Consider the following 25,351-nt stretch of genomic DNA (forward strand, 5'->3'; position numbering starts at 1 on the left):
TCATTTTTTGGATAGCTAAGACTTCAAGCAAATATTATTGGTTGATTGGTTTGTGGGGGTTGAAGGGACCAGACTACAAAGGCCATCGGTCCCTCAAATATTATTCTTGGCTGTAAATGGGTCAATCGAGTCAGCTAGATAGCCTAATGAATTGATTTCTTCCACTTACAAAGAATGGAATCAGACGTAAAAGTAAAAAATTTTATTTTTGTTTGCAATCAATGAGCGAATCAACATATGCCACTACTTAATGAAGCTACTGATGCAGATTTCGAGTATTCTTCATGAGTAGTATGCAAGGATCTCCTTAGACAGACGTGAAACAGTTCAATCAATCGCAATGAACGTAACGTTTTTCTAAAGACAAGTGAGATTCTTGTTTTTTGTTTATCTTCTGTTATTGGACAATGTCACAGGTTAACCCAAAGTCGTACTCACAACACTCATAAGTCTTACTAACTGAAATTAACCCATCTATTGATGCAGTTTTAAACCTGTGAAACGTCTAGAGTAAATAAAATAAACTGGAACTGTTCATAATAAATTTATTGTTTCAGTTACTTTTAATAGAATATAAGGCGAAACCTAACCATCAGAAAACTATTTGCATCTAAAATTAATCTACATGATTCTAGAGTATTCTGGTGTAATAATACTAGATAGTAAATGACTCACGATTATTACTATTAAAGAACAGGCGTTTCATTATACTGATATAGTCTTTAGCTTATGCCCTAAATTTAACTTAGCTGTAATATACTAACTTACCAACATGTTGCCATAAGACACGTAGCTTTAGTTTACTAATACATAAACATAACATAGGTGAAGAGTATTCTCACTTTCTTGAGTAGCATACATGTAAAATCAGTAAAACAATTTTTAGTAATAGATGTAACACGTTCTGTTATAGTTACTAGGTAGCAGCTGAAAACCCAAATCCGTCAAATAAAAGAATAATTCATTAACGAACTATCATGGCTCGTCTGGATGGCTATATTTTATTCCAATTCTAATAATTATGGCCAATTTATTTGTTTCCATGTACCTCCTAAGAATTCCCAACTTGCATCTCCCTAATGAGCACTCGATAAACTTCACTTTTTAATTTTATTATTATATTTAAGCTATATTGTCACTGCCATATGCCAAAACAGGTAAATCACAGTGAGCGTAACAGGTACATCGAAAACATGGCTTTTCATGCTTTATTTCGTTTACCGAAAGCTTTCCACCTGATTTTTACTCTTTTGTTTATTTATTTTGCTGCTCAGACTGTCGTCTAACTAGACCTATATTATTGGAGCATAAAATATGATCAGTTTGTAGAAACGGAGTCTACAAAAATCTGTCGTACCTGCCTTTTCGTAAAACCATAATGAAATTGAAAAAGTGATCCGGTGACAGTTGAAGAGAAAAAGAAGATTGAAGAAAGGAACTAATTACAGCACAGATTACTGCTTCTGTGAATATATCGAGAGCTCTGTGGAGGCAAGAGTTACTGCAACTACTCTTGTGAATACAGCCGGTGGGAGATAATTTTGCGTGACTGACGTTCCACGTATTTCGTTGGCGGCTAGTAGCGTTTGGACTAGTAGAACAGGTGGCACCCGTGAGGTCCAGCACTGCATTAATCACCCACTCTCGATGTAATCGCATGACGACTGAAGTGCTGCTCTCAGTTCATTCCCGCACTGCCTGTGCGTAACAAGCCGCTAATTGACTCGTACAGTTAATTTACCTATTTCCAGAATTATTGCAAAGCCTCGACCCTCCTACTGCGCCCAGGGAAATATGCGCGCTCCATTGCGATTCGGAATATAGTCCTACCGTAACGCCATTTTGCGCTAGAGCCTATGACTATACCTCTCCATCCACATCAACATATACATAGTGACTTTTAGTGGCAAAAACTATTTAAACAGTCTCTGTGAGCTACTACTTCGGTTCTCGAAATCATATCGATGGTTTCGTGGTGATGTGAGTCAGCAAAATATTCTCAGCCGGCCGATGTGGCCGAGCGGTTCTAGGCGCTTCAGTCTGGAACCGCGCGACCACTACGGTCGCAGGTTCGAATCCTGCCTCGGGCATGGATGTGTGTGATGCCCTTAGGTTGGTTAGGTTTAAATAGTTCTAAGTTCTAGGGGACTGATGACTGAAGTCTCACAGTGCTCAGAGCCACTTGGACCATTAAAATATTCTCTGACCTACACTCGTGTCAAATGGTTCAATTTAATAGTCTCCGACCTATTACTCCTCAGTTACTGGCAATTGGTGACTGACTGCCGTATGTACCCATTTTTAGTGTGGGGCATTACGCTCGCCTGACTTGTGAATGTGCTATAAATAATTAGAAAAATGAGGAAACATGATCTGTGTATAATTTTACTAACTGAGTAGTCTGTAAATGTGTGTCAGCCCCTTTTAACACTAGAACCGCGGCTGGGTCACTCGTGACCCACTTGATAATTCTTTTGTTTGTCACTCTTTTGTATTATTGCCTAGAGTGTTACATTTCTGTGACTTTTTATGAAATAAGGTAATTAGTGATTATACTTCATTTCACATTTTATGGCGAAAATATAAAAGAAAAATATGAAGATTCACCTAGAACTGCGGAAGGGTCAGTTCTGACCCGCCCTGCGCAGTCGCTATAACAATCGCATTTTTCATGTAGCTTCATGCCTATAGTTAGTGTGTGTTTGGTCAACAATCGCAAAACTCGTTTTCACTTCACTTCCGGCTAACGTTCCAGTTTTCAGCAGGGGACGAGAGGGAGAGAGGTTCAAACAAGTCTGACCTTGTATGCAGATATTGCGCACCCAGAGTTTTGTACCACGAAAACGGGTTTAGTAGTGCATTCTGTCTGTGTATATAGTGCTTGTAACTTACGAATATATTATGGCCAAATTTCTACGGACAGAAGAGTACATTATAAATGCTCCAAATGAGATTTTAGATAAAAAATCTGAGGGCGAACTGCTGGAGTCTTTATCTGAGGAAGAATTTCCATCGCCAATAGTTCTCGATTCTTCATCAGAAGACGATGTTACTCCTGAGAAGGTTCTACTGAATGCTGATGAGAAAAGTATGCTTGTTTATGTGTTTGTTTTATAATAATTTTTGTTTATGTACATGTTGCGTAGACACTAGTTTCAATCGCAACACTTCTGTTTATACTTTGTTTGGTGTTGAATTTTTAGAAGTGTGCTTTATGAAAGTGTTTTTTGATCTAATATTACACAATATATTTAATATTAAATCGCGTTCTAATACGTATAACTACTATTAGAGGAACAGCTGCCACAAATACGAAGTCAACTCGAGGAAGTGGACGTCCTCAAGGTCGGCGTGGACAACAAAATGCCCAGGGTTCTGGACTACTTCAGTTTCCTTCAGGTAGCGATATTGTAGCATCCGATGGAACAACCTGGAAAGTTGGAGTAATAGGTGACTGTTCAGCTGGAAGATATGGACAACAGAATGTTTTCAAAGATAGGACAGGACCATCTTCGCAAGCAAAACGAAACGTGAATGAGACCTGTTACAGTGCATGGCATCTAATGACGACGGCCAAAATTTTGAAACATATTGTAAAATGTACAGAAACTGATCCACGTCGTGTACTGAGCTCAGATGAGTGGACTATAAAAATTGAAGAACTGGAAGCTTTTATAGCTATATTGTACGTCCGTGGTGCTATTGGAGCTAAGAGCTTAGAACTAGACACATTGTGGTGAGTGAATTGGGGAAATAATTTTGTGAAATCAACAATGGCTCGTGACAGATTCAGAGAGATAATGCGTTATCTCAGATTTGACATTAGATCCACCAGATCAGAACGACTAAGAGAAGACAAGTTTGCTTTGGTATCAGAAATCTGGAATGAGTTCATTGCGAATGCACAGTCTAGATACATACCGGGTCCATATATAACAATCGACAAACAGCTTTTTCCTTCAAAGTGCCGTTGCAGATTCACGCAGTTTATGGCCTCCAAACCGGACAAATACGGGCAGAAGTACTGGATGGCGGTAGATAAAGACTCAAAATATATTGTGAATGCTATACCTTATCTAGGAGAGGATGACACTTGGTGGAGTGATGAGCGTCTTGGTGACTTTGTTGTAAAAAAAAAATTGGTGCAACCTTACCTCAACAAAGGAATAAATGTCACATGTGACAATTTTTTTCACCTCCTTAACGCTCTCTGAGACACTGAAAGCTAATTCTACGAGTCTTGTAGGCAAAATAAATCGATCTCGCAGGGAAATACCAGTCTGTATCAAGAAGGCAATAGAACAGTTATACAGCACAGTATTGAAAAAAGATGATACCACACTGACTGTTTATCAGGGTAAGAGCAACAAGAATGTCCTGATTCTGAGCACTATGCATCCTTATGTGACGACTAGGGATGGTATAAAAAAAGAAGCCAGATACAGTTACGTTTTATAATTGCTCTAAATATGGAGTGGACGTGGTCGACCAAATGGCTCGCAAATACTCTGTCAAAGCACCATCTTGGCGTTGGCCTGTTCACACATTTTACAACTTGCTGGATTTGGCTGGGATACATGCGTGGGTATTGTTCAATTCTCTAAACGATAAAAAATTGAAACGCAGGGATTTCATCCTGCAGCTGGGGGAGGAGCTTGCTGAGAAGTACGCAGCGACTAGAAAGACTAGCGTCCCTGTCAGACCTGAAGATATTCCTGACAGACGAAAAAAAGCGAACACGTTGTCTTGTAAAGTCTAACTGTGAAGGAAACAAATCATTTGTAAAGTGTCACATCTGCAAGAAAACCTTGTGCAACAAATGTACATCAAAAGACTATTATTTGTGTTCATTATGTAACGGTAGCCAGTAAAAACACTCAGCAAATACTTGTAAGTTTTAAAATATAAAATTATAATTTGTGTTAACTTTGTTTATTTTTGTTAATTTCATTCTAAATTTCCCAGTGCTTCTAACAATAGATTAATTGGCAGTAACAATAACCCATTGACATAGGGGAAATAAAGGAAAAGATCGCAGGTGATTAGTGACCCATCCGCGGTTCTAGGTATGTCCAAATATCAGCGGTTCTAGTGTTAAGTGTCGAGTGAGGGTCATCTTTGGTGTTTCTGGAAGCGAATTTGCGGGTGAATTTATCAGATTCTCGGGTGAAAAATTTGTCATCAGTAAAATTTTATGGGTTTTTCCTCATTGATTTGGTAGATCAATGGTTGGCCTAAGTGTTGTCTAATGTGAGTGTAGAGAGTATAGAGGGGGATAATCTATTATAAGACGAAACACTTCGTTGTGAAGGGTTGGTGGTTGCGGATGAGTGTGTGGGTTAACTGACCACACTTTCGAACCGTGCAAGACGAGGGGAAATGTGAAAGTTCGCCTTATTGCCAGTTTTGCGTCGTCATGGAGTCGATCACTCTAAAAGAAAGGATACAACTGATGAAACAGACTGTGATTCTTCTTGTCCTCACTGGTTGTGTGTTATCCCCAGGTAATTTTCTTTTCTCCAGTATGTTCAAGATTTTTGACTGAGTCACATCAATTGAAGTCCGACCATCAGTTGTGAGTTGGGGAGTTTGAGTTTGATAATGAACAAGACTGCGATATCCTGATGGGCCTGTTCTTATACAGGATACGGCAACTTAAATTCCTAATTCCAAAATGAATTGAAACACATTTTATGCACCAGGTTTCGTTGTTTCTTAAATAACTTAGTTACACATCTAGAGTTTTTTTACACAGTTTTGAGAATCATATCAATTAGGTGCCATCCCTCTCCACCCCCACTCCCCATTGCCCGGGTGCGGCAACGTAACTTCCTTTTCGACATGCGCGCCATTCAAACAATAGCGATTGTAGCGAGGTGTGAATGGTTCCATTCGACAGACGTAGTTCTACGAAGGGCATTTGAAAAGTCCGTGCAAAGTACGAGAGATGGTACCACCGGCACGTATCGAGGTCATGTTTAGTTAGTAGAATCTTTGAAAAGAACGCACAATAAGTTTCACCCACATTGGTCTATTTCTTTGTGTCTGGCATTCGTGTGAATCAAGGAAGTCGAGTGACTGTCAAAAAATAGACGAAAAAGAATTTCGTGTGGTGATTAAACATTACTTTAGGAAAGACAAAACGCCTCAGGAGACTGAAGAGAAGCTTCATAAACATTACGGCGACTCTGCTCCTTCGATTAGAATAGTTTATAAGTGGTTTCAAAATTTTCGGAGTAGCCATATGGGCACAAGTTATGTTGAACGTTCCGGACGCCCTGTGGTTACGACTCCAGAAATCATTGATAAAGTCCATGATATGGTGACGGATGACAGAAGAGTTAAGATGCGTGTGATTGCTAGTGCTGTGGGCATCCGCAAGATGGGTTCCGCTATTGCTCAGGCTTGACCGAAAACGGAATCGTGTGTAGTGTTGCAAGGATGATTCGCAGCTGTTCAGGAAGAATCCGCAGGACTTTAAGCATCGTTTCGTCACTGTGGATGAAACATGGATACATTACTACACTCCTGAGACCAAACAACAATCTAAACAATGGGTTACCAAGGGAGAATATGCACCAAAAAAGGCGAAGACCATTCCTTCGGCCGTAAAGGTTATGGCAACTGTCTTTTGGGAATCGCAAGGGATAATCCTCATCGACTATCTGGAAAAGTGTAGAACTACTACATGTGCATATTATTCATAATTATTGGACCGTTTGAAAACCGAGCTGCAAGAAAAACGCCGGCGATTTGACCGCAAAAAAGTCCTTTTCCATCACGACAATGCACCAACACACGCCTCAGCAATTGTGATCGCAAAATTAGTGGAAATAGGTTTCCAACTCGTTTCAGCTCCCCCCTATTCTCCAGACTTCGCTCCCTCGGACTACTATTTGTTCCCCAATTTGAAGAAATGGCTCACGGGACAAAGATTTTATTCAAAGGAGGAAGTGATTGCAGCAACTAATAGCTATTTTGCAGACTTGGACAATTCCTATTATTCCGAAGGGATCAACAAATTAGAACAGCGTTGGACGAAGTATATGACTCTAAAAGGAGACAATGTCGAAAAATAAAAAAGGTTTACTCTAAATACGTAAGTATTTTTTATTTTTGCACGGACTTTTCAAACGCCGCTCTTATAGTGTTGTTTCCTTCCAAGTCAGCCACCATCACGCGTTGGGACAGTGAGGATGTTTTTGCCGTCGAGTCCTGCTTTTAGAGCAGTTCCTGTGAGGACGCAGCCAGCGCGCCTTCCGAAATCGCTTCAGTGTTGCCCATTGGGTCGTGTTCCAGACCGGAAATCAATTGTTATGTGGGTCTATACGTTCAGACCAACAGCAAGTACAACAAAACGAAGACCTGGGGTAACGCAGCTCATCAGATCACGTGAGAACATTGAGTTAGTGAGAGCTTCAATCTAGCGATACCCAAAGTGTTCTGCGCGGAGACATACGTATGCCCTTGGACTTCCCATCGTTCAGTGAGGCGAATTCTTCACGATCACCGTCATTACAATTAGTACAATTTGGTGACTGTGCAGGATCTCTCGCAGAAACGCACGTGGGGCACTTCTCGAAACGTACCTTTTTCTTTTTTTTTTTCAGTGATGAACATTTTCACTTGACTGGATGCGTCAATAAACAGAACGTGCGTTACTGAGTCGACATCGATCCCCGAGAAATGCATCAATGGCCATTGCAGTCATCAAAGTCACAATGTAGTGTGCAATTTCCTCAGCTGGCATTGTTGGTCCCTGGTTTTTTGAAAAGAATAAGGTAACAGTGAGAGTGAATTCAGACCAGTACGTGAACATGTTGGAGGTATTCGTTTTTCCACGACTTGATCAAATAGACTTTGGGGACAATTGGTTCAGACAGGTCGGAACAACAGCACACACTTCAAGGACGTCAATGGCTGTTTTGAGGGAACTATTGCCAGAGCGCCTCATCTCAATAAGGGCGATTTTGAGTGGCCAGCCTGCTCCCTCGATTTGGCCCCATGCGATTTTTTTTTTAAATCCAGCATTTATGTCAACTGTTCAGAGACCCACAGTAACTAAAGGCTAACTCCGGGCAGAAATTCCTAACATGCTAGTTCCGATGCTGGTAAAGGTCATGAGAAACTCCAGAAATGGGCTTATTCAGCGCTATTGTTGTCTGCTAATTTACGTTCTCTGCCTCTCTGTCTCTTGCTTTGTGTGTGTATGGAGAATGGAATGGTGAGGAGGAGAGTGGACGTGGATCTGCATTGTAATGATGTAAGACAAACATAAGTTTTTATAATAATCCAGATACTACCGTTTGACGGAATATATTTGGACCTTGGATTGGTTCGTACTGTTTTTGTTTTGCATGTTGATTCCGGTTGCTATGGCTTGACATACAGATTGTCATTTTTTATTTGTAGTTCATTGTTGCTGTCTGACTTGACTATCGTCATTTTGTCGTTTGCAAATAGTGAGTGGAGCTCTGGACGCTAGAAACTAGAGTGCCAAGAGGAGAACTGGAGAAATCCGCGCATTTCCGACGTATTCTTCTGTTTGAGTTCAGTAGGGGGGGTGACAGCAGTGGAGGCGTCTTGTATGGGGTTAATACCATTGGACAGAGCATGGCAAGGAAGTGGTTTGCTAGTTTCAAGGGGGAGTGTTTTGACGTTAATGACTCACCACATTCAGGAACAATCTCGGGATTTGATGAAAATGGTTTAAACGCATTAATCCACTGTGATCCACGTCAGGTTCTCGGGAACTGGAAAGTGTGATGAACTGTGATAATTCCACCATGGTACGATATTTACATGGAATGGGAAAGTTCCAGAAATAGGGTGTATGGGTACCACATGTCTTAATCCAAAATCTCAAAAATCAACGTGTGGCCATATGTACTTCACTGCTTGCTCGTCATCTGTCGGCTCATTTACACCGACCGTTCCTGTCCTGTATCGTTACTGGTGACGAGAAATGATGTCTTTATGCTTACATAATTAAAAGGAAGGAATGTCTGAGCCCAAACAAAATAGCAACTCCCTTTACAAAGACCTGTGCACATCCACAAAAGATAATGTTATGCATCTGATGGAACAACGGCGGTATAGGGTACTACGAATTGCTTCCCCGAGGTGTAAACATCACTGCTGACATTTAGACATCAAGTGAGTTGTCTCCCAGACGCAATCCAAGAACAACCACCAGGGAGACCAGGAAGACTGCGTGAAGCGATTCTACTGCACGATAACGCCTGTCCGCATTCTGCTACACTGACAAAGAAAAAAAAAACATACATAGTAGTTATGTTGGAAGTCGTTCCGCACCCACATTGTTCACCTGACCTGTGCCCTCACATTCTCACCTTTTCCGCTGTCTAGCGAAATATCTTCAAGGAACTTCGCTTCTGGATGAAAATGAACTTCCAATATGACTCGTCGAGTTCTTTGCCTCAAGACCACGTGATTTCTACAGTCGCTATATCGAAACGTTACCCCAGCGTTGGCAGACTTGTATATAGTGAAGAAGAAGAATAAATTATTGATGACTAAACCCTCTGTTATGTGTATCTACGGTGTTTATTGAACTTACGGAGAAATGCTACGAACAAACCGAATACCGTGCACCTGAGAAATGTTACATAGTCAATAGTGTGCTATAGCGAAGAATATAAAACAATAGGGATTTTAATACAAGTAACGACAGCCAGTGCGGTAGGTAATTAAGGTTTAGACAGTGGTGCAGTGATCACTGGGCTGTTTCAAGACTTTATGTTTTTTATAGTAAAAAAACAGCAACATGAAGGATTCCATAGGAAATTTGGCATACTTTAGTACTGAGGTCTTGCAGCAGTGGTAACACCGGTTCCCGTCAGCTCACCGACGTTAAGCGCTGTCGGGCTTGGCTAGCACTTGGATGGGTGAGTGCTGTTGGCAAGCGGGGTACACTCAGCCCTTGTGAGGCAAACTGATGAGTTACTTGATTGAGGAATACGGCTCCGGTCTCGTAAACTGATATATGGCCGGGAGAGCGGCGTGCTTCTTACCACACGCCCCTAAATATCCGCACCCGGTGACGCCTGTGGGCTGAGGATGACACGGCGGTCGGTCGGTACCGTTGGGCCTTCCGAGGCCTGTTCGGACGGGGAGGAAAGTTTTAGGATTGAGGTCAGATCCTGTTTTCAGTCGGGAAGGTGTGCAGAGATTGCTCCGAATGAACATGGAATAAAGAGCCGACAAATTTTCCACCTTATCAGAGGATTGATTTCTCTATGGATCTGGTCACAATAAAATTTATCCACACCGGGAAGCTGTGTTTGAATGCTATATCGCTCAAAGTTTACGAGTAGCAGTTCAACAACAACGGTGTGCTAAAAACGAAAAGAGGCACCTCTCAACATTCCCTATGCAAGGGCAGACTCTTTAAGTTTCAATTGGAATTCTACGTAGGAATACTACAGGGGAGGGAAAAAGTCACTTGGGAGTTAAAGCACGGACTCTACTGTAACAGCAGGTATATTCGAACCAGCAGAAATAGTCACTTAGAGGTGAGACGTTGCATCTGGGTTCCTTTCCTTTAGCTATCATTCTTGCCGCAGTAGCTTCGTCGCCGAGTGGCTTCAACCAACATTTCCTGGCACAATTATAAATTAAACGTAATGCAACTCAGTGACATAATACCTTGATGGAAGCGAAGGAAACACGGTGGCCTGAGCTCTCTTTTCGGTAAACATTTGTAATGCACCAAATTTAAAAGGGATTACCGAGTGTTATCGCGCAATCTTATTATCGGAATTGACTGTTATTTTGAAAGATTCGAGAGTTTATTTATGAGTTTCTAAAGTTTTCTTGTATGTGTGTGTTACAATGTTGTAGATTCTCTGGCCTGATGTACGGGAAAAGTAGATTCCAGTCAAGTCAGTGAGTTTACTACGCCAAACCGACTATAGAGCCACAGCATGAGGCAAAGATTACAGCTAAGGATTAGCTGGCCTCTACGAGATCACGCCAGCGGCTGCTAAGAAAAAACACCTGTTGTTAAAGAGAGAATTAGCGTGATATGTTTGTTCGTCGTAAATGGTTCTTGGCTTGTCTCTTTAAAAGGGCCACATATGTAACTGCATGCTTGACGAGCACGTTTGTGCAAGCCTGCTTGCGCAAGAATGCACAAATTCCTGGCGCGTTCACAGGGTTCAAGCATGCTTGTACAAGCATTAGTTTGTATACCCAAAAATGTAGAGGTCAGACGACGATGTGCAGGCTTTGGCAACATGTTGCTTGTGTTACTAAAGAAAAAAAAGGTAAACATAAAACGTCATATGTGGGGTAAAGAGTCGTTCAGAAAACGAAAAGGTTATTCCCACATTAACTATCTGTGGCATACACGCTGTTGAAACTGTATCGCAGTATTGTTCATTTTTCTCCTAGTTTTCTCCATGTAATATCATATTGTTTTCTTTGACTTCATCTACAGTACAGTACAACCTTTGTACAGGGTGTAAATTAACAGGATCAAATAAAAATTAATTCAAATCGGATCACTGACAAATGCTTGTACAAACATCCCAATTCTTAGTATACATGCTGAAGCATACACACGCTTGAGCGCTTGCACAAGCATGCATAATCGAAATTCGATCAAGCATGGAACTGTTTGCACAGTCCTGATGCTTGTGCTAATTTTTCCTACAAACAGTCGAGCATGCTTGAGCAAGCATGCTTGCACAAGGGTGCTTGTCCGGCATTTAGTTACCTGTGGTGCTGCCTTAGGAATTTTACTTACATTACATTAGATTAGTACTTGTTCCACAGATCATGAATATGACACTTCGTAATGATGTGGAACATGTCAGGTTAATAAAAGGTGTCTATACAAGATATTACATTATAAAAAATATTACATGACACTCAATAATTTTTTTTGTGGAGGTTGGGAAATTACCCACTTACTATATCCAAAAATTCATCTAATGATTAGAAGGAGTTGCCATTAAGAAATTCTTTTAATTTCCTTTTAAATGCTATATGGCTATCTGTCAGACTTTTGATGCTATTAGGTAAGTGAGCAAAGACTTTTGTGGCAGCATAACTTACCCCTTTCTGAGCCAAAGTTAGATTTAACCTTGAGTAGTGAAGATCATTCTTTCTCCTAGTGCTGTAGCCATGTACATTGCTATTACTTTTGAACTCGTTCGGATTGTTAATGACAAATTTCATAAGTGAATATATATATTGTGAGGCTACAGTGAAGATTTCTAGCTCTTTAAGTAAGTGTCTGCAGGATGGTCTTGGATGAGCTGCAGCGATTATTCTGATTACACGCTTTTGTGCAATGAACACTCTTTTACTCAATGATGAGTTACCGCAGAATATGAAGCTATACGAAAGCAGAGAATGAAAATAGGCGTGGTAAGCTAATTTACTCAGATGTATATCGGCAAAATTTGCAATGACGCTAATAGCATAAGTAGCTGAACTCAAACGTTTCAGCAGATCCTCAGTGTGTTTTTTTCCAGTTCAACCCCTCATCAATGCATACACCTAGAAATTTTGAATATTCTACCTTAGCTACCGATTTCTGATCGAAGTCTATATTTATTAATGGTGTCATTCCATTTATTGTGTGGAACTGTATATACTGTGTTTTGTCAAAGTTTAATGAGAGCCCATTTGCAGGGAACCACTTAATGATTTTCTGAAAAACATCGTTTACAATTTCACCAGTTAATTCTTGTCTGTCAGGTGTGATAGCTATACTTGTATCATCGGCAAAAAGTACCAGCTTTGCATCTTCGTGAATATAGAATGGCAAGTCATTAATATATATTAAGAACAGCAGAGGATCCAAGACCGAACCTTGCTGCACCCCAATCTTGATTGTTCCCCAGTTTGAGAAATCGCCAGTTTTTTGCATATTATGTGAACTGTTTATTTCAACTTTCTGCACTCTTCTAGTTAGGTATGATTTAAACCATTTGAGCACTGTCTCATTCATACCACAGTACTTGAGCTTATCTAGAAGTATTCCATGATTTACACAATCAAAAGCCTTTGATAGATCACAACAAATCCCAACGGGTGACTTCCGGTTACTCAGAGCGTTTAATATTTCATTTGTGAAAGTGTATATAGCATTTTCCGTTGAAAAACCTATTTGGAAACCAAACTGACATTTTGTTAAAACTTTATTTTTACAAAGGTGTGAAGCTACTCTACAATACATTACCTTTTCAAGAATTTTGTATAAGGCAGTCCGAAGAGAGATTGGGCGGTAGTCGTTGACATCAGACGTATCCCCTTTTTTATGCAGTGGTATAACAATGGCATACTTCAGTCTATCTGGGAAAACACGCTGTTTCAGAGAGCTATTACATATGTGGCTAAGAATCCCACTTATTTCTAGGGAACAAGTTTTTAATATCCTACTGGAAATGCCATCAATCCCATGTGAGCTTTTATTCTTGAGAGAGTTTATTATCTTCCTAATTTCAGATGGAGAGGTGGGTGGAATTTCAATTGTATCAAATGGTGTGGGTAAGGCCTCTTCCATCAACTGCCTTGCTTCTTTTAATGAACATTTAGATCCTATTTTCTCTACAACATTTAAAAAATGATTATTCAAAATGTTTTCGACTTCCGGCTTGTTGTTTATCAAGTTTCCATTTGCTTTGATGGTGATGCCATCATCCTGTACTCTTGGTTGTCCTGTCTCCCTCGTAATAATATTCCAAATTGTTTTGATTTTGTTATCAGAGGTATTAATCTCAGACATGACGCACATGCTTCTGGACTTTTTAATAACGTTTCTTAATGTAGCACAGTAGTTTTTATAATATTTGGCTGTTTCTGGGTCATTACTCTTTCTTGTTGTTAGATACAGATCCCTTTTGTGGTTACAAGATATTTTTATTCCTTTAGTAAGCCAAGGTTTTTGCATAGTTTCTTATAATTAGATTTAACTACTTTCTCGGGGAAACAGTTTTCAAATTCTCTTACAAGTGTATCATGAAATAAGTTATATTTTAAATTAGCATCGGATTCCTTGTACACCTCATCCCAGTCTAACTGCTGAAGATTTTCTCTGAAATTTTTAATTGTTGATTCATTAATAGAACGCACAACTTTGGAGGGTAGTTTTGAATTACTGAATGGAGCTATGTCATATACTGTAGCTAGCTGAGCATCATGATCAGAATGCCCATTCTCAACAGGATTATATATGACGGTAGTATCTGTTCCCGAAAGAACAGTTACCGTGGATGACCATGCAGCTTTGATAGAAATCTGTACATATAAAACAAAGTCGGGTTTGTTACAACACTTATAACTCGAGATCTGCTGGACCAATTTTCATGGTTTTTGATTTGTTGGATTTGTCTCCGCCCCGAATAGCAGAATACATCTTAAAAATAATGAAAAATTGACGAATAAAAATTTTTATGGTTTTTGATTTGTTGGATTTGTCTCCGCCCCGAATAGCAGAATATATCTTAAAAATAATGAAAAATTGACGAATACTTGAAAAATGCGTTATTTTCCCTAAAAGTTCTTTAGTTTCGGAGCTGTCAAATTTTTTTGTCAAAATCTGTAAGTAATGATTGACATTTATGCATGCGTTCATAAACTATTTAAAATGGATGAATAAACTATTATGTGTATTTTTTTAAAAAAAGATTGAAAAATATTACGCGTGCGTTGAGAAATGTGTAATGAATACTTAATCACTTCAATAAATGCTCATTTGTTTATTACATGTCAAACATTTGTTGTCCAATCCTGTCAAATACTGTAACAACTACACTCCTGGAAATTGAAATAAGAACACCGTGAATTCATTGTCCCAGGAAGGGGAAACTTTATTGACACATTCCTGGGGTCAGATACATCACATGATCACACTGACAGAACCACAGGCACATAGACACAGGCAACAGAGCATGCACAGTGTCGGCACTAGTACAGTGTATATCCACCTTTCGCAGCAATGCAGGCTGCTATTCTCCCATGGAGACGATCGTAGAGATGCTGGATGTAGTCCTGTGGAACGGCTTGCCATGCCATTTCCACCTGGCGCCTCAGTTGGACCAGCGTTCGTGCTGGACGTGCAGACCGCGTGAGACGACGCTTCATCCAGTCCCAAACATGCTCAATGGGGGACAGATCCGGAGATCTTGCTGGCCAGGGTAGTTGACTTACACCTTCTAGAGCACGTTGGGTGGCACGGGATACATGCGGACGTGCATTGTCCTGTTGGAACAGCAAGTTCCCTTGCCGGTCTAGGAATGGTAGAACGATGGGTTCGATGCCGGTTTGGAGTACCGTGCACTATTCAGTGTCCCCTCGACGATCACCAGTGGTGTACGGCCAGTGTAGGAGATCGCTCCCCACACCATGATGCCGGGTGTTGGCCCTGTGTGCCTTGGTCGTATGCAGTCCTGATTGTGGCGCTCACCTGCACGGCGCCAAACACGCATACGACCATCATTGGCACCAAGGCAGAAGCGACTCTCATCGCTGAAGACGACACGTCTCCATTCGTCCCTCCATTCACGCCTGTCGCGACACCACTGGAGGCGGGCTGCACGATGTTGGGGCGTGAGCGGAAGACGGCCTAACGGTGTGCGGGACTGTAGTCCAGCTTCATGGAGACGGTTGCGAATGGTCCTCGCCGATACCCCAGGAGCAACAGTGTCCCTAATTTGCTGGGAAGTGGCGGTGTGGTCCCCTACGGCACTGCGTAGGATCTTACGGTCTTGGCGTGCATCCGTGCGTCGCTGCGGTCCGGTCCCAGGTCGACGGGCACGTGCACCTTCCGCCGACCACTGGCGACAACATCGATGTACTGTGGAGACCTCACGCCCCACGTGTTGAGCAATTCGGCGGTACGTCCACCCAGCCTCCCGCATGCCCACTATACGCCCTCGCTCAAAGTCCGTCAACTGCACATACGGTTCACGTCCACGCTGTCGCGGCATGCTACCAGTGTTAAAGACTGCGATGGAGCTCCGTATGCCACGGCAAACTGGCTGACACTGACGGCGGCGGTGCACAAATGCTGCGCAGCTAGCGCCATTCGACGGCCAACACTGCGGTTCCTGGTGTGTCCGCTGTGCCGTGCGTGTGATCATTGCTTGTACAGCCCTCTCGCAGTGTCCGGAGCAAGTATGGTGGGTCTGACACACCGGTGTCAATGTGTTCTTTTTTCCATTTCCAGGAGTGTATTTATGTGTGCGTTCAGAAATTTATTTTGTGTAAAATGTCTCGAAAGTTCAGGTAGGTACTGTTATATTTGTTTGTTTTAGACATTAATTTGTGCAAATTATTTATTAAATGAATTAAATATTTATTCTACAGGTTAACAAAAGTGTAAATGTCTTTTCATAGGTTGTCCATGATTTTTCTTGATAAGCTATTGTCTATGTCTTGATTGTTTTATGTGGTTTTGTGCGAGTGCATATTCAGTATTACTATTAATAAAAATGCCGCGTCCTAGAAGATCTAATCTTTCCCAGCGGAGTCGTAATGCAATTAGGCAACGGAATATCGCGAGTCAATTATCTGACGAAGAACGAGAAATTGCCCGAGAAGAGCGCCGCGTTAGGATGGAGCAAAGAAGGGCCTTAATTCGTACTTCTCAAACACAAGAGCAAAGAGAGGCAGCCCGTGAAACGGCTAGATTAGAAACGAGAAATCGTCGAGCTTATCGTACAGATGAACAGAGGAATAATGTTCGAAGTGCAAGAAGAAATGGTTCAAGTGTTGATTTGAATCGAGAAGCGTTTCGATATGATTGCACCATCGACTACAGCTTGCATCGTTTAGTTTGCATTGGTCCAATGGACGTTGTTTGCCAGCATTGTGGCGCATTGAAGTTTGCTGGTGAAACGCCTGGTTTGTGCTGCCTTAGTGGTAAAGTGACATTGCCATTAGTGGTCCCGCCACCAGAGCCATTGCGTTCCCTGCTTTATGGCGACCAACCAACTAAAACTGTGCAATGGAACGCGTTTGGTGATAAGAAAACTGATGAGCAATGTGATTCACGCGTCGACACTTAAAGGAAAATTTAAAGATGAGGAAGTTCTTATTCCAAGGATTCCGATGATCCCAACAGATATGCCCTTTGAGTTTAAACGAATTCAATTCCCGATTCGTCTTGCCTTCGCCATGACGATCAACAAATCACAGGGCCAATCCTTGACTATTTGTGGCTTCAATCTAGAAAATGCGTGTTTTTCTCATGGTCAATTGTACGTGGCATGCTCACTAGAGATGGGCAAAACTGTTCTTTTCAGAGATTGGATCAGAACTGTTCACTCCCTGAAATGAATTAGCTCTTTTTCATGACTCACCACTCATTTACAATATAAAATAAATGGAAGGCACATTGCCCTTTAAACTTGGTTTATTCCAGTACTATACCTGTATTTTGATCTTATTTGATCCTATTTTGAAGTAACACAGATAATGAGTAAGAATTTTGTATTGTTTATTGAAATTTCCACGATATGACAAAGTTTTTGATTATTGATTTATTTTGCACTATCGTGGTTTTTTGGGTGATCGGAAAATGTTGTAACTTGAGATTTACATTAACAATATATTTGGCTATAACGTATTAAAATTTCATTAACCTCATACAAATACATCACAAGCCATATATTTTTAAAGTGAACGTTTCCTTTCGAAGACGCCTAAAATCGCAAAATCCGTACCAGAATAAGAAAAAAAAATATAAATTTGACTGTAAAACGAAAGTGCTGCATATAGCCTTACGCAGAATAAAACAAGGAAAATATTGGTGTATCACATTTTGCGATACGTTTATCGGTTCGCTCGTAATTAAAGCGTAAATTCGAGTGTCTATAATAAAAATCCTATAGTAAGAGGAGTCATCAGGAACCTAAACTAATCAGTTTAAACAAATAAAAATAAAATAAAAACAATTGATGTATACATAACATAATAATGTAATATACATAGCGGCATTACTACGAAGAACAATATCCAGTGGGGACGAACTCCGATGCAGAGGCGCTGAGTCGAGCAGGTCGAGCCGCGAGCTGTATTACTGCGTGAGCTGAGACCGCAGAGACCACAGTGACACATGAGTCGCTTTGCTCGACGCTCTGGCTAGAGTCGAGACGGTGGGGCGAGCGTTGAGCGGGCGAGTTCCGAGGGAGGGGGTAGCGGTGAACTCACCCGCTCCGAGACAAATAGTTCGTTCCCTTGCGAGCGGGTTTTTGCAAGTAGTTCCTATGTTATCCGCTAGGTGGCTCTCTGTCCTGTTGCTCGCATCAACTGCCCAGAGGGCAGGACGTGCGACTGAAACGATCGCCGACAGAGTGCGATGTGAAGTTACGCTGCGCCAGAGACTGCGCGGCAGACGACGCACAGAGACGCCACGGCATATGTGAAACACAAAATCCAATGGGGCACTGCACAATGCAGGCAGCCAAGGTAGAAGCAGGGCAGAGGCCGGCGCTGGCTGTGTTGTGTGGCGTGCACTGTGCTGTGACCAGCAGAGGCGCTGCTGATATGCTCCGTCTCTCTCTCTCTCTCTCTCTCTCTCTCTCTCTCTCTCTCTGCCGTGGGAAACGTTTGGAGCTACCGTTCTTTTTTTCTGAATCACTGATTGTTCACTCCTTTGAAAGATTGAACTCTATGAATTAGTTCAAGAGCGGATCCCCCATCTCTAATGCTCACGTGTCGGCAAACCATCCGCATTATTTGTTCTTGCGCCTGACCAAAAAACAAAGAATGTCGTTTACCACAAGGTGCTTGAATGAAAATCCGATTAATGAATTAATCAGAGTGTATCCCAACCTGCACAACATAGTTTTCAATGATTTTTTTCTGACATGTGTTTGAAATACTTAATTATTATTATTTTTTTAATTTTTATTCTCATTCTGTATGTATTCATCATCATTCATCAAAATAAAATACTTTTATATTTCTATCTATATTAATATTATTTTATATCATTGTATTACGTTCATCAAAGCCTAAATTAGTTCAGCTAAAAGGTAACGCGACATTCATTGACTGTTAGGCGGTACGAAGTTCGCCGGGTAAGCTAGTGAAATGATAATTAAATGGACACCCTAGCTGCAAACAGGCGTTGATGTACTTCATTGGGGACATGTTGAAAATGTGTGCCCCGACCGGGACTCGAACCCGGAATCTCCTGCTTACATAGCAGACGCTGTATCCATCTTTTTTTTTTTTGACCAGTGCTCTAGCCCCCCCCCCCTTTTTTTTTTATCCCGCGACCGCAGTAGTCACGCGGCTCCGGACCGAGCGCCTGAACCGCTTTTTTTTTCTTTTTTTTTAACTTTTTTTTTGTAACCAATGTCAGGCTTACCACCTTTGCTGACATACATGTTGTTGTACTATCGCATAAATAGTGTCTACAAAGTCCATATGTTGACAAATAGTGGCTAATTAGAAAATTAATTAATTAAGGAAATAAATAAAACTGAAAATGCTCAAATGAAAGACATGAAGACATTGCGGATAGTACAAATACAAAAGAAACATGCTCCTGTAGCAATGAAATGAAATTCGTGTCGGGGGCGACACCTGCTCACGACCCGACGTTCGATAGAGCAAGAGAGCCATCTATCGACTCGTTCTCCAGACGTTGGTGTAAGACTGGGTCGTCTTCTCGAAATTAACTAAGGGTCCGTAAGTGTGATCGATGTCAATCTCGGCTTCTTCGTCTATCTCATCTCTCACCCGTCACACCCCATCTGGCCGGCGGGTCGGTAAATGTAAGTCACAAGTAATTAGCGAAGTCTTGCCTATATTTCTTATGCTGTTGCAGCTTCGTGTGCCCATCCAGGAGAAAATGCCAAAAATCAATTTTGTCCTTTTCCGATTCGTTATACACGTAGCCCACCACCATTCCCCGCACCCATGTCACTGCATTGGTTTTTTGGACCGGGAAATAAGATTCTTGGGGGAAAAAAAGTGTGTCTGATGAAATTGTGTGAGGGGCGGAGCGTAACAGGAACGCCAATATCTGTTGTGCCAAGTGCCACACTGGAGTCGTCCCACTACATGCTAAACGATGTTCATCAGTGTCCACTGTTGCGCAGCCTAAACATAGTGGAGTGTCTGCCAAATGAATCGCGTGCCGCCGTTGATTCGTTGCGAACTTCCTATTTATCACCACATACCATGTTGAGCGTACCGACGTTGGGAGGTAAACGTTCCGTATAACGCGCCATATCTGTCGCCAGTTCTTGTCTGGGTACTTCTTTTCCAGGGTATTCCTGGGGCACCGGCGCAGTAAGAGTTGGTATACATCTCGCGTCGTCGGTAGTCGTGTTGTTGGGAAGGAATCTCGGACATAGCTAAGCTCCAAAAAAAAAGACTTGAAATGTGACAGCTTCGGTGAAATATGGCCCACATCGACTGGGGGCAGCATTGAAGTGGGCGCTAGTACATCGGCCAACGCACCCGAGATGTTGCGAAATTGACCGCGCCACTGTCGGAAAATCGTACTGACGAATAACGCCTGTGCCTTTTCATATACGTTCACTAGACCAAGTCCACCCTCTCCAGGTGGTAGCGTAAGCGTTGTGTATCGGATCTTAAACAGGTGTCCCACACTCACGTAGGTTCCGAAAGTTGCTTGTATCCGTGATGCCATTGTGCGCGTTAAAGGCAGGACATGCGCGACGTGAGTGAGTCTCGGTGCTAGGTATACGTTAACATAGGTCACCCTCTGAATCATATCCAACGCTCTTAATTTCTGTAACAGCACCATTGTCCGCATCAGCTTCAATATGCGTCGGTAGTTATCCGCTGCTGTCCGCTGCACATCCGTGTGGAACGTAATACCTAGGCATTTTATGGTCTTAACTAAGATGAGCGGGCCTTCCTCCCCCGGTTGTAATCCTCGACCGACATGCATGCAGCGTGACTTTTGTAGATTAAGCACGCTTCCTGCCGCCATCCCGTATCGCTGTATCCATGCCAACGTCGTACGTACTTCTTCGCCTGTCCGTGCCACCAGCATCACATCGTCAGCATAAGCGCGGCAATGAAAGGTCAGTTGCGGCAACGGCACTCCCTCCAACCGTCTTCGGAGACCATATAGACAGGGTTCCAAAGCCATTGCATACAAAAATATCGAAAGGGGGCAACCTTGACGAACTGACCTTGAAATAACAATGTAGTCAGTGCCCCGCCCATTCACCGAGACCTTTGATCGTACGCCGTGTAACAGTCGCATGATCACTTGGATGAAGGCCTGTGGGATTCCCAATCTGTCCATCACCGCATGCAAAAAGGTATGATCCACTCTGTCGAATGCATGATCGAAGTCAACAGCGACGAGTGCCCCACGCATTCGGCATGCCGCTGCTAATGCGACGATATCTCGGTAGTCACCGAGCGCCGTATGTACGTTGCTCTTACCGCCGAGGAGTCTATCAGAAAGTGAAGACCGCAGGCGAGCCCCAAGGATGCGCGCGAAAATATTATAGTCGCAGTTCAAGAGAGTGAGTGGTCTATAATCTCCTGGATTTCTGCCACCGCGTGGTTTGGGTATTGGGATGATGATACCCTCCGTGAACTCGGCAGGTATCTCAGTCTGCGGTAACAGGAGTTCGTTGTACATCTGAATCCAGGTCCGTCCCATGAGGTATGCAAAGGCGCGGTAAAATTCAATTGGGAAGCCGTCCTGTCCTGGGGACTTGTTCGGAGCCCCCCTGGCAATTGCGTCTGTCAGCTCGTCCTCTGTTATCGTTGTGATGAAAGTCTCTGCATCCAGCGGTGGTCCTCTATCTGGCATTTCCGAGATGACATCATGTAGTATCTCGTGGTTCACATGTACAGGTCCACATAACTGGCGGAAATAGTCGGTAAACACATGCGCAATATCACGCTGGTGCACAACGTGCTGGCCAGTTTCAGAGATTAGTTCCCTGATCAATGTCCTGCGTCGTCGTTGGCGTTCACGTACCACGTGGTGCATGGAGGGGGATTCGGCAGCAACTGTGTCCGCCAATCTCGCCCGGACCATTATACCTTCCATACTTAGTCTCGTCAGCTGTAATAACTTGGCTTTTATCCTGCGCATGGCCGTGTGCCTTTCCGGCGATGGTTGTTGGGTCAGCCTCAGGGCTGTAAAATAAAAATCAGCCGTTGTGCGGTTCCACTGCGATTTGTCCTGCCCGTATCTTATCAACGTTCTCCGTAACGTTGGTTTTGCGCATTTAATCCACCACTGGAGAACCGAGGTGTATGCTCGTTGGCGGCGAACGCAGGTCTCCCAGGCCGCCTCTATCGACCGGTGACATTCAGTGTCACGTAAAAGTGCACAATTCATTTTCCAGTGACCTTTACTCCGCCATATCTTCTGACGCGTTAGTGAAATCGTACAGACGTACGCCATATGATCCGTAAAAGCCGCTGGCCAGATTTCGGCATCCAGTATCGTCGTCCGTAGAGCTCGTGTCACGTACACTCTATCAAGTCTACTCGCCGAGTGTCCCGTGACAAACGTATAACCCGGTCTGTCGCCATGCTGCAGTTCCCAGGTATCCAGAAGCGCCATTTCGGTAATCAACGCACGCAGTTCCATGCATGGCACATAATGAGGTACTTGGTCCTTTTTGTCGACGACACAATTAAAGTCGCCGCCCACTACATAGTTATCAAAGCGTCCAGCGAACAACGGTGCTATCTCTTCGGTGTAAAAGTCGCCCTTTCTCTTCGTTTTGTGGAGCCAGATGGTGCGTATAAATTGATGAAACGAACGCCGTCAACAGTGATCGCTATGCCGCGTGCCGAAGGGAGAGACCTGACGTCCTCCACTCCTATTCCTTCCCTGGTGAGAATCGCCACACCGCATCCACTTTCATCGTGCACTGAATAATGTGCCTCGTAACCGTAGAACTCTGGCGGCGATGTGAAACGCACTTCTTGTAGGAGTACAATATCCACGTCCGCAGCGCGTAACATATCTTTCAGCATTTGAATTTTAAGCGGTGTCCGTATGCCATTAATGTTTATCGTGGCAATGCGGTACGCCTGGCTTGTGTTCATCAGTTGTAGGGCGGTGTCATTAAGCGTCCATCTGCACCCCCGGCGCTCCTCAACACACTAAGTTGGTCAACATTTCCCGACCCCTCCCGGCCTCTGGCCAGGACTGTCCTCAATCGTCGCGTTCGTATTTTCATTCTGTTCCTGTTGGTCCATTTCTTGGGCCCAGTCCCCCAGCATATTTCCTGGACTGGTCGAAGGATGGGAGGTAACGTTGTCATCGCTCTGATGTTGGACAGTTGTCATCTCCACTTCCGCCTGCCGGTCACCAGAAGGAGAGTTCAAGTTATCGTCGCTGTGTAGTTCCTGCATCGTCATCTCGGTATCTGTTGAATCCACTGGTCTCAGGTCGATACTGTCGTTGTCGTCCACTGTCCCCTCGGGACTATGGCTATCGTCAGCAGAAGTCAGTCGACGCTTCTTTCTTCTCTTCGGCGAACGCTGTTTCCGTTGCCTTGCTTCCGCATCGGCTGTTGGGGTTGTGTATCCTCCGTCTTGGGCCTGGCCTATCACGCTCTCGGTGGAAGCACCGGCAGCCACCACGGATGAGCCTGGAGCGGCCGTCAGCTGCATCTCTTCTGTGGTGTCCTGTGTCTGCTGTGGTGAAACCGGTGGTCGGAGTTCCAGTCCGTTGGTGTCCATGTTCTCTATAGGGGGCAGCTGCTGGTGCCCATCGGAAGCCTCCCTCACGTCGCCTCTCAGGGCTTCCATAAAGGTCAACGGTAAGACAGTCGTCGGTTGTGGCGCCTGAACGTCATCCCGTGGAGTTTGCACTAAACGTCGCTGGAGGCATTCCGAGCGGACGTGACCTTCTTTCCCGCACCCCGAGCAAGTGCGAGGTTGCCCATCATAGATTATAATCGCTCGACAACCTCCTATGTACAAATAAGAGGGGACGTGCTTGCGCAGTTCTATCCGTATTTGTCTCACCCCATTTAAAACGGGGTACGTGGTAAAACTCGTCCATTTTTCGGCCACATGGGATAGAACTGTACCGTATGGTCGAAAGGCGTCGGTAACAAGTTCAGACGGGACCTCAAACTGAAGTTCGAAGACTCGTATAGTGCGGATCCCCATTCCCGCGTGATCGACTGTAACCGCACCAACATTCCCGTCGGCATGACAGAAACGATACCCGTTCGGTGATCGTTGTAGAAGTCTTTCGCAAGCAGCCTCGTCAACAAGCTTGACATAGACGACGCTTGAAACGAGCGATAAATTGATTCCCACGATTTCCTGTGGATCGATTTTTACCTCTTCTCTGAAGAAACGTTCAATCTCGTGTGCCTTTGGTCGTTCGCAAAACTGAACTTCAAAGTCGTTTTTCTGTACGAGTGTGCCATCTCGTTCTAGATTCACAACACCGCACACGCGAAGCTGCTCCGGCGTAAACAAACAGGCGCGCGCACCACAGCGCGGCCGGCCGGCAACACGGTCCGCACTGTGTCACTGCCGAAGGCAGACTGACTTATCCCTTGCACGCTCCCCGGGAGATCCACATTCCCAACATGTCCACACCACTACATTCGTAGTGCGCCTAATAGATGTTTGCCCACATACTCATTACTCGCCGCAGATTAATCTACTAAGTCCCGTACGAGTTCGGGCATAGCGTGTGCGTTCGCACAAGAAGGTCAATGGCCGGGAACCCATATTTTAACTATATATGACGGTAGTATCTGTTCCCGAAAGAACAGGGGCAAACATGTATTAGGCGCACTACGAATGTAGTGGTGTGGACATGTTGGGAATGTGGATCTCCCGGGGAGCGTGCAAGGGATAAGTCCCTGCAGACGCACTATCCTCTGTGCCCGCGGTGGCTCAGATGGATACAGCGTCTGCCATGTAAGCAGGAGATCCCGGGTTCGAGTCCCGGTCGGGGCATACATATTCAGCATGTCCCCAATGAAGTACATCAACGCCTGTTTGCAGCTAGGGTGTCCATTTAATTATCATTTCATTCTCAAGAGGACCAGAATTTATGTTTTTAAATCTATCTTCGTCTATAAAAGTGTTATCTATCAATCTGCTGCTGTCCTTTACTACCCGAGTAGGAAAATTAATGACAGATATCAAACTGAAAGAACCGAGCAAGACTTCCAGGTCATCCTTCCTATTACACTCTTTCAATGAAACAACATTGAAGTCCCCACAAATAATAATTTGCTTTCCCCTATCTGACAGATAGCATAACAAGGCATCCAAGTTTTCCAGGAATAAATGAAATTTTCCTGAAGGGGACTTATACACTGTTACAATTATAAAAGAGCCCTCCTTCAGTTTAAGTTGACAGGAACATGCTTCTATA

General features: G+C 43.4%; 1 non-coding gene across 1 annotated transcript; it reads left to right on the top strand.

Moving 5' to 3' along the window:
- The first annotated feature begins 24,852 nt into the window (after positions 1 to 24,852).
- Positions 24,853 to 24,927, top strand: Trnat-ugu (transfer RNA threonine (anticodon UGU)). The gene has a single exon. It is a non-coding gene; the product is annotated as a tRNA-Thr (tRNA).
- Positions 24,928 to 25,351: the final 424 nt, after the last annotated feature.

This window comes from Schistocerca cancellata, chromosome 5, assembly GCF_023864275.1.
Source record: "Schistocerca cancellata isolate TAMUIC-IGC-003103 chromosome 5, iqSchCanc2.1, whole genome shotgun sequence".
Classification (NCBI taxonomy): domain Eukaryota; kingdom Metazoa; phylum Arthropoda; class Insecta; order Orthoptera; family Acrididae; genus Schistocerca; species Schistocerca cancellata.